The sequence below is a fragment of the Rhamphochromis longiceps genome, linkage group LG13 (assembly GCF_057381845.1).
Source record: "Rhamphochromis longiceps isolate RC_006_pf linkage group LG13, R_longiceps_female_GT1.1, whole genome shotgun sequence".
Lineage (NCBI taxonomy): Eukaryota > Metazoa > Chordata > Actinopteri > Cichliformes > Cichlidae > Rhamphochromis > Rhamphochromis longiceps.
Window position 1 is genome coordinate 38,005,808 of NC_140569.1, and position 9,240 is coordinate 38,015,047.

The following is a 9,240-nucleotide window of genomic DNA, read 5'->3' on the forward strand; positions in this document are numbered from 1 at the left end:
GAAAGAATTAAAAATCCACAAAGGATATGAATAAATAAATAAATGTCACTTAAAAAGCCTGCCTGCAAGGGAATAAAAGACCACACGGGACACAGAGAAAGGGATAAAAACTTTATTAAGAACAGAGGGATAAAAATTGAAATTCATTGAGCTCCAGCCTGAGGAAGGCGTTACAGACGCCGAAACGTCGCGAAGAAGAGCTCAACAAAAAGATTGATGGCCTACTAAACTCCCGTGATGGGCAATTTTTTGAAAAATTATGTTGGTGGGGGCACCATCCCCCGTTCCACGATGGACCGTGCACTTGTGGGTCTCCAGCATTGCTGGGGCCCCAGTCCTTTCTCAAATCCTAACTCGCCTGTGCCTCGTGGGATGGGCGGTGCCCTTTACCTTCTTTTCCTAGCCACCAGGTGAGACCACGTAACGGAAGTCGGACCCTGGTCTCTCAGGGGTCGGTCTCTTGGTTGGGGAGTCCCCCAATGCACACATTGGTGAGACCTAGGATTGGGAATTGGTCCTGGAAGGAGACCCGTGATGCCTATTGGCGAGACCTAGACTTGGAAATTGGTCTCTGGAAGGGATCCGTGATGCCAGTGTGTGGGGAGGCGGTTCTTCCTGCTTGGGGCTGTACCCCTCAGCGAAGGGGCCCCACGATGCCTGTTGGCCACACAGCAAAACCCCAATTGGGTACAATTTAAATTTCATAACTTAATTTTTGGTGGGTAGGCAGAAGGGAGAGGACCCTGGCCCAGGGGTCTTGCCCTAAACATAACCACTCCTCTCTTCTCGCCTAACCCTAACCCTACTTAACCCCCTAAATTCATGGCACCCGGAAAGAATTAAAAATCCACAAAGGATATGAATAAATAAATAAATGTCACTTAAAAAGCCTGCCTGCAAGGGAATAAAAGACCACACGGGACACAGAGAAAAGGGATAAAAACTTTATTAAGAACAGAGGGATAAAAATTGAAATTCATTGAGCTCCAGCCTGAGGAAGGCGTTACAGACGCCGAAACGTCGCGAAGAAGAGCTCAACAAAAAGATTGATGGCCTACTAAACTCCCGTGATGGGCAATTTTTTGAAAAATTATGTTGGTGGGGGCACCATCCCCCGTTCCACGATGGACCGTGCACTTGTGGGTCTCCAGCATTGCTGGGGCCCCAGTCCTTTCTCAAATCCTAACTCGCCTGTGCCTCGTGGGATGGGCGGTGCCCTTTACCTTCTTTTCCTAGCCACCAGGTGAGACCACGTAACGGAAGTCGGACCCTGGTCTCTCAGGGGTCGGTCTCTTGGTTGGGGAGTCCCCCAATGCACACATTGGTGAGACCTAGGATTGGGAATTGGTCCTGGAAGGAGACCCGTGATGCCTATTGGCGAGACCTAGACTTGGAAATTGGTCTCTGGAAGGGATCCGTGATGCCAGTGTGTGGGGAGGCGGTTCTTCCTGCTTGGGGCTGTACCCCTCAGCGAAGGGGCCCCACGATGCCTGTTGGCCACACAGCAAACCCCAATTGGGTACAATTTAAATTTCATAACTTAATTTTTGGTGGGTAGGCAGAAGGGAGAGGACCCTGGCCCAGGGGTCTTGCCCTAAACATAACCACTCCTCTCTTCTCGCCTAACCCTAACCCTACTTAACCCCCTAAATTCATGGCACCCGGAAAGAATTAAAAATCCACAAAGGATATGAATAAATAAATAAATGTCACTTAAAAAGCCTGCCTGCAAGGGAATAAAAGACCACACGGGACACAGAGAAAAGGGATAAAAACTTTATTAAGAACAGAGGGATAAAAATTGAAATTCATTGAGCTCCAGCCTGAGGAAGGCGTTACAGACGCCGAAACGTCGCGAAGAAGAGCTCAACAAAAAGATTGATGGCCTACTAAACTCCCGTGATGGGCAATTTTTTGAAAAATTATGTTGGTGGGGGCACCATCCCCCGTTCCACGATGGACCGTGCACTTGTGGGTCTCCAGCATTGCTGGGGCCCCAGTCCTTTCTCAAATCCTAACTCGCCTGTGCCTCGTGGGATGGGCGGTGCCCTTTACCTTCTTTTCCTAGCCACCAGGTGAGACCACGTAACGGAAGTCGGACCCTGGTCTCTCAGGGGTCGGTCTCTTGGTTGGGGAGTCCCCCAATGCACACATTGGTGAGACCTAGGATTGGGAATTGGTCCTGGAAGGAGACCCGTGATGCCTATTGGCGAGACCTAGACTTGGAAATTGGTCTCTGGAAGGGATCCGTGATGCCAGTGTGTGGGGAGGCGGTTCTTCCTGCTTGGGGCTGTACCCCTCAGCGAAGGGGCCCCACGATGCCTGTTGGCCACACAGCAAACCCCAATTGGGTACAATTTAAATTTCATAACTTAATTTTTGGTGGGTAGGCAGAAGGGAGAGGACCCTGGCCCAGGGGTCTTGCCCTAAACATAACCACTCCTCTCTTCTCGCCTAACCCTAACCCTACTTAACCCCCTAAATTCATGGCACCCGGAAAGAATTAAAAATCCACAAAGGATATGAATAAATAAATAAATGTCACTTAAAAAGCCTGCCTGCAAGGGAATAAAAGACCACACGGGACACAGAGAAAAGGGATAAAAACTTTATTAAGAACAGAGGGATAAAAATTGAAATTCATTGAGCTCCAGCCTGAGGAAGGCGTTACAGACGCCGAAACGTCGCGAAGAAGAGCTCAACAAAAAGATTGATGGCCTACTAAACTCCCGTGATGGGCAATTTTTTGAAAAATTATGTTGGTGGGGGCACCATCCCCCGTTCCACGATGGACCGTGCACTTGTGGGTCTCCAGCATTGCTGGGGCCCCAGTCCTTTCTCAAATCCTAACTCGCCTGTGCCTCGTGGGATGGGCGGTGCCCTTTACCTTCTTTTCCTAGCCACCAGGTGAGACCACGTAACGGAAGTCGGACCCTGGTCTCTCAGGGGTCGGTCTCTTGGTTGGGGAGTCCCCCAATGCACACATTGGTGAGACCTAGGATTGGGAATTGGTCCTGGAAGGAGACCCGTGATGCCTATTGGCGAGACCTAGACTTGGAAATTGGTCTCTGGAAGGGATCCGTGATGCCAGTGTGTGGGGAGGCGGTTCTTCCTGCTTGGGGCTGTACCCCTCAGCGAAGGGGCCCCACGATGCCTGTTGGCCACACAGCAAACCCCAATTGGGTACAATTTAAATTTCATAACTTAATTTTTGGTGGGTAGGCAGAAGGGAGAGGACCCTGGCCCAGGGGTCTTGCCCTAAACATAACCACTCCTCTCTTCTCGCCTAACCCTAACCCTACTTAACCCCCTAAATTCATGGCACCCGGAAAGAATTAAAAATCCACAAAGGATATGAATAAATAAATAAATGTCACTTAAAAAGCCTGCCTGCAAGGGAATAAAAGACCACACGGGACACAGAGAAAAGGGATAAAAACTTTATTAAGAACAGAGGGATAAAAATTGAAATTCATTGAGCTCCAGCCTGAGGAAGGCGTTACAGACGCCGAAACGTCGCGAAGAAGAGCTCAACAAAAAGATTGATGGCCTACTAAACTCCCGTGATGGGCAATTTTTTGAAAAATTATGTTGGTGGGGGCACCATCCCCCGTTCCACGATGGACCGTGCACTTGTGGGTCTCCAGCATTGCTGGGGCCCCAGTCCTTTCTCAAATCCTAACTCGCCTGTGCCTCGTGGGATGGGCGGTGCCCTTTACCTTCTTTTCCTAGCCACCAGGTGAGACCACGTAACGGAAGTCGGACCCTGGTCTCTCAGGGGTCGGTCTCTTGGTTGGGGAGTCCCCCAATGCACACATTGGTGAGACCTAGGATTGGGAATTGGTCCTGGAAGGAGACCCGTGATGCCTATTGGCGAGACCTAGACTTGGAAATTGGTCTCTGGAAGGGATCCGTGATGCCAGTGTGTGGGGAGGCGGTTCTTCCTGCTTGGGGCTGTACCCCTCAGCGAAGGGGCCCCACGATGCCTGTTGGCCACACAGCAAACCCCAATTGGGTACAATTTAAATTTCATAACTTAATTTTTGGTGGGTAGGCAGAAGGGAGAGGACCCTGGCCCAGGGGTCTTGCCCTAAACATAACCACTCCTCTCTTCTCGCCTAACCCTAACCCTACTTAACCCCCTAAATTCATGGCACCCGGAAAGAATTAAAAATCCACAAAGGATATGAATAAATAAATAAATGTCACTTAAAAAGCCTGCCTGCAAGGGAATAAAAGACCACACGGGACACAGAGAAAAGGGATAAAAACTTTATTAAGAACAGAGGGATAAAAATTGAAATTCATTGAGCTCCAGCCTGAGGAAGGCGTTACAGACGCCGAAACGTCGCGAAGAAGAGCTCAACAAAAAGATTGATGGCCTACTAAACTCCCGTGATGGGCAATTTTTTGAAAAATTATGTTGGTGGGGGCACCATCCCCCGTTCCACGATGGACCGTGCACTTGTGGGTCTCCAGCATTGCTGGGGCCCCAGTCCTTTCTCAAATCCTAACTCGCCTGTGCCTCGTGGGATGGGCGGTGCCCTTTACCTTCTTTTCCTAGCCACCAGGTGAGACCACGTAACGGAAGTCGGACCCTGGTCTCTCAGGGGTCGGTCTCTTGGTTGGGGAGTCCCCCAATGCACACATTGGTGAGACCTAGGATTGGGAATTGGTCCTGGAAGGAGACCCGTGATGCCTATTGGCGAGACCTAGACTTGGAAATTGGTCTCTGGAAGGGATCCGTGATGCCAGTGTGTGGGGAGGCGGTTCTTCCTGCTTGGGGCTGTACCCCTCAGCGAAGGGGCCCCACGATGCCTGTTGGCCACACAGCAAACCCCAATTGGGTACAATTTAAATTTCATAACTTAATTTTTGGTGGGTAGGCAGAAGGGAGAGGACCCTGGCCCAGGGGTCTTGCCCTAAACATAACCACTCCTCTCTTCTCGCCTAACCCTAACCCTACTTAACCCCCTAAATTCATGGCACCCGGAAAGAATTAAAAATCCACAAAGGATATGAATAAATAAATAAATGTCACTTAAAAAGCCTGCCTGCAAGGGAATAAAAGACCACACGGGACACAGAGAAAAGGGATAAAAACTTTATTAAGAACAGAGGGATAAAAATTGAAATTCATTGAGCTCCAGCCTGAGGAAGGCGTTACAGACGCCGAAACGTCGCGAAGAAGAGCTCAACAAAAAGATTGATGGCCTACTAAACTCCCGTGATGGGCAATTTTTTGAAAAATTATGTTGGTGGGGGCACCATCCCCCGTTCCACGATGGACCGTGCACTTGTGGGTCTCCAGCATTGCTGGGGCCCCAGTCCTTTCTCAAATCCTAACTCGCCTGTGCCTCGTGGGATGGGCGGTGCCCTTTACCTTCTTTTCCTAGCCACCAGGTGAGACCACGTAACGGAAGTCGGACCCTGGTCTCTCAGGGGTCGGTCTCTTGGTTGGGGAGTCCCCCAATGCACACATTGGTGAGACCTAGGATTGGGAATTGGTCCTGGAAGGAGACCCGTGATGCCTATTGGCGAGACCTAGACTTGGAAATTGGTCTCTGGAAGGGATCCGTGATGCCAGTGTGTGGGGAGGCGGTTCTTCCTGCTTGGGGCTGTACCCCTCAGCGAAGGGGCCCCACGATGCCTGTTGGCCACACAGCAAACCCCAATTGGGTACAATTTAAATTTCATAACTTAATTTTTGGTGGGTAGGCAGAAGGGAGAGGACCCTGGCCCAGGGGTCTTGCCCTAAACATAACCACTCCTCTCTTCTCGCCTAACCCTAACCCTACTTAACCCCCTAAATTCATGGCACCCGGAAAGAATTAAAAATCCACAAAGGATATGAATAAATAAATAAATGTCACTTAAAAAGCCTGCCTGCAAGGGAATAAAAGACCACACGGGACACAGAGAAAAGGGATAAAAACTTTATTAAGAACAGAGGGATAAAAATTGAAATTCATTGAGCTCCAGCCTGAGGAAGGCGTTACAGACGCCGAAACGTCGCGAAGAAGAGCTCAACAAAAAGATTGATGGCCTACTAAACTCCCGTGATGGGCAATTTTTTGAAAAATTATGTTGGTGGGGGCACCATCCCCCGTTCCACGATGGACCGTGCACTTGTGGGTCTCCAGCATTGCTGGGGCCCCAGTCCTTTCTCAAATCCTAACTCGCCTGTGCCTCGTGGGATGGGCGGTGCCCTTTACCTTCTTTTCCTAGCCACCAGGTGAGACCACGTAACGGAAGTCGGACCCTGGTCTCTCAGGGGTCGGTCTCTTGGTTGGGGAGTCCCCCAATGCACACATTGGTGAGACCTAGGATTGGGAATTGGTCCTGGAAGGAGACCCGTGATGCCTATTGGCGAGACCTAGACTTGGAAATTGGTCTCTGGAAGGGATCCGTGATGCCAGTGTGTGGGGAGGCGGTTCTTCCTGCTTGGGGCTGTACCCCTCAGCGAAGGGGCCCCACGATGCCTGTTGGCCACACAGCAAACCCCAATTGGGTACAATTTAAATTTCATAACTTAATTTTTGGTGGGTAGGCAGAAGGGAGAGGACCCTGGCCCAGGGGTCTTGCCCTAAACATAACCACTCCTCTCTTCTCGCCTAACCCTAACCCTACTTAACCCCCTAAATTCATGGCACCCGGAAAGAATTAAAAATCCACAAAGGATATGAATAAATAAATAAATGTCACTTAAAAAGCCTGCCTGCAAGGGAATAAAAGACCACACGGGACACAGAGAAAAGGGATAAAAACTTTATTAAGAACAGAGGGATAAAAATTGAAATTCATTGAGCTCCAGCCTGAGGAAGGCGTTACAGACGCCGAAACGTCGCGAAGAAGAGCTCAACAAAAAGATTGATGGCCTACTAAACTCCCGTGATGGGCAATTTTTTGAAAAATTATGTTGGTGGGGGCACCATCCCCCGTTCCACGATGGACCGTGCACTTGTGGGTCTCCAGCATTGCTGGGGCCCCAGTCCTTTCTCAAATCCTAACTCGCCTGTGCCTCGTGGGATGGGCGGTGCCCTTTACCTTCTTTTCCTAGCCACCAGGTGAGACCACGTAACGGAAGTCGGACCCTGGTCTCTCAGGGGTCGGTCTCTTGGTTGGGGAGTCCCCCAATGCACACATTGGTGAGACCTAGGATTGGGAATTGGTCCTGGAAGGAGACCCGTGATGCCTATTGGCGAGACCTAGACTTGGAAATTGGTCTCTGGAAGGGATCCGTGATGCCAGTGTGTGGGGAGGCGGTTCTTCCTGCTTGGGGCTGTACCCCTCAGCGAAGGGGCCCCACGATGCCTGTTGGCCACACAGCAAACCCCAATTGGGTACAATTTAAATTTCATAACTTAATTTTTGGTGGGTAGGCAGAAGGGAGAGGACCCTGGCCCAGGGGTCTTGCCCTAAACATAACCACTCCTCTCTTCTCGCCTAACCCTAACCCTACTTAACCCCCTAAATTCATGGCACCCGGAAAGAATTAAAAATCCACAAAGGATATGAATAAATAAATAAATGTCACTTAAAAAGCCTGCCTGCAAGGGAATAAAAGACCACACGGGACACAGAGAAAAGGGATAAAAACTTTATTAAGAACAGAGGGATAAAAATTGAAATTCATTGAGCTCCAGCCTGAGGAAGGCGTTACAGACGCCGAAACGTCGCGAAGAAGAGCTCAACAAAAAGATTGATGGCCTACTAAACTCCCGTGATGGGCAATTTTTTGAAAAATTATGTTGGTGGGGGCACCATCCCCCGTTCCACGATGGACCGTGCACTTGTGGGTCTCCAGCATTGCTGGGGCCCCAGTCCTTTCTCAAATCCTAACTCGCCTGTGCCTCGTGGGATGGGCGGTGCCCTTTACCTTCTTTTCCTAGCCACCAGGTGAGACCACGTAACGGAAGTCGGACCCTGGTCTCTCAGGGGTCGGTCTCTTGGTTGGGGAGTCCCCCAATGCACACATTGGTGAGACCTAGGATTGGGAATTGGTCCTGGAAGGAGACCCGTGATGCCTATTGGCGAGACCTAGACTTGGAAATTGGTCTCTGGAAGGGATCCGTGATGCCAGTGTGTGGGGAGGCGGTTCTTCCTGCTTGGGGCTGTACCCCTCAGCGAAGGGGCCCCACGATGCCTGTTGGCCACACAGCAAACCCCAATTGGGTACAATTTAAATTTCATAACTTAATTTTTGGTGGGTAGGCAGAAGGGAGAGGACCCTGGCCCAGGGGTCTTGCCCTAAACATAACCACTCCTCTCTTCTCGCCTAACCCTAACCCTACTTAACCCCCTAAATTCATGGCACCCGGAAAGAATTAAAAATCCACAAAGGATATGAATAAATAAATAAATGTCACTTAAAAAGCCTGCCTGCAAGGGAATAAAAGACCACACGGGACACAGAGAAAAGGGATAAAAACTTTATTAAGAACAGAGGGATAAAAATTGAAATTCATTGAGCTCCAGCCTGAGGAAGGCGTTACAGACGCCGAAACGTCGCGAAGAAGAGCTCAACAAAAAGATTGATGGCCTACTAAACTCCCGTGATGGGCAATTTTTTGAAAAATTATGTTGGTGGGGGCACCATCCCCCGTTCCACGATGGACCGTGCACTTGTGGGTCTCCAGCATTGCTGGGGCCCCAGTCCTTTCTCAAATCCTAACTCGCCTGTGCCTCGTGGGATGGGCGGTGCCCTTTACCTTCTTTTCCTAGCCACCAGGTGAGACCACGTAACGGAAGTCGGACCCTGGTCTCTCAGGGGTCGGTCTCTTGGTTGGGGAGTCCCCCAATGCACACATTGGTGAGACCTAGGATTGGGAATTGGTCCTGGAAGGAGACCCGTGATGCCTATTGGCGAGACCTAGACTTGGAAATTGGTCTCTGGAAGGGATCCGTGATGCCAGTGTGTGGGGAGGCGGTTCTTCCTGCTTGGGGCTGTACCCCTCAGCGAAGGGGCCCCACGATGCCTGTTGGCCACACAGCAAACCCCAATTGGGTACAATTTAAATTTCATAACTTAATTTTTGGTGGGTAGGCAGAAGGGAGAGGACCCTGGCCCAGGGGTCTTGCCCTAAACATAACCACTCCTCTCTTCTCGCCTAACCCTAACCCTACTTAACCCCCTAAATTCATGGCACCCGGAAAGAATTAAAAATCCACAAAGGATATGAATAAATAAATAAATGTCACTTAAAAAGCCTGCCTGCAAGGGAATAAAAGACCACACGG